A 1,629-nucleotide genomic window follows, 5' to 3' on the forward strand; every position below is an offset into this window, starting at 1 on the left:
TGTCTTAAACCAAGGTCAGCAATTCGAAACTACCAGCTGCTCCGCTGGAGAAAGATGAGGCTTTCTACTCCCGTAAAGATTTACAACCTCGGAAACCCTGTACAGGGTCGCTATGGGTCGGAACCGACTCGATGGCACTCAACAACAACAATAAAAAGGTCAAACACCTAAATCATAAAATAGTGATAATAAATCAGCCAATGAAAACCCTGTGGATCCCAGTGATCCTGTCTTAAACCAAACATGAGGATGGTGCAGGACCGGGTCGTGTTTCCTTCCACTGTGCATGGGGTCCCCATGAGACAGGAGACAGCTAACAACAACCCCAGACATCCACCTCTGTCGCTTGTAGGTGGTTGCTTCTCACAGGAATCCCAGGCCAGGATTAAATGGAGCGGAAGAGAATGAGCTCTGGCTCTCCAGAGTCCTGGGATCACAGGAAGGGAGGCGGGGCAGGAAGGCCTTGAGAGGATCCAGGGAGAATCTACCCAGGCCGGCTTGGTGCCCGGTGGAGTTCTCCCTGCTTCCCAAGCCCTGATCCCATTTCTCATCCTGTGAAGGTCTAAACCTGGCGGCTTCCCAGGAGTCCCCATGGTAACCCAGGGCAGCCTGAGCAGTGACAGGCATGGCTCTACCTTTGCTCACAGCTTGGGAGAGAAGGCAGACGCCATTGACTCACTTGAGTCTTCGATCTTGCTCTTTCTAAGTGTGGAGGGTCCACAGGCCCCAGACTGAGCCTCGTGCCAACTCATATAGGGGTGAATTCTGAGTTAGCCTTCTAAGTCTGTCAGAAATGCATCTGGGCTACCTTGCTTAGTCTCTGGAGTCGGATCAGATGCTCTCGGCATCTTGGGGCCACAGAACAACACTGGCCGATTTTTCTGAGCCACTTGCTGTATGTGCCAGGCGCTCTTCTCCACACTTGATACTCATGATCAGTTTCAACTCATGGAGTTGACCCCATGTGTGCCAGAGGACAGCTGGTCTCCACAGGGTTTTCAATAGCCGATTATTTCAGAATTCAATCACCAGGCCTTTCTTCTACGGTGCTTCTGGGTGGACCTGAACCATAATCTTCTGTCTAGTGGCTGAGCGTGTTCCCTAACCAATTAAACCACTCAGGAGTCAAGGTTTGGGGCAGAACAAAGAGGATAAGAGAGGTGCTCCTGGAAATCCCAGGGCTGGTCCCAGTCTGTCCTGCTCCAAGTGGGCTTTGGTTTGGTCAGTCCTGTAACATTATTCCCTCAGCAGACCCTTGACTCAGCAGGGTGAGGCCCAGCAGACTTCTGCTGTTCCTGGGAAAAGGGCTATTTTTCATCCCTGTCAACCTCCTGAAGGCCCCTTGGGGCTGCTGGCCACCTTCCAGGATGCAGGCCCAGAAGGCAGCTGCCTTCCCCCCAGGCAGTCTCCAAAACCAATCTGAGCAGCACAGAGATGAGGGGGATGGAGGCCCAGAGAGGAATGCGGCCTCACCCAGGCTCACACCCAGACCCCATGAAATAGGTACTCTTATCCCCTTTTGTTGTTGTTGTTGTTGGGTTCCGTCGACTTGGTTCCAACTCAGTGACCGTATCTATGTAAACAGAACAAACCCTGCCCTCGCAGCTGTTGCTATATTTGAACCCTTTG

The sequence above is a fragment of the Chrysochloris asiatica genome, unplaced genomic scaffold, assembly GCF_000296735.1.
Source record: "Chrysochloris asiatica unplaced genomic scaffold, ChrAsi1.0 scaffold00025, whole genome shotgun sequence".
Classification (NCBI taxonomy): domain Eukaryota; kingdom Metazoa; phylum Chordata; class Mammalia; order Afrosoricida; family Chrysochloridae; genus Chrysochloris; species Chrysochloris asiatica.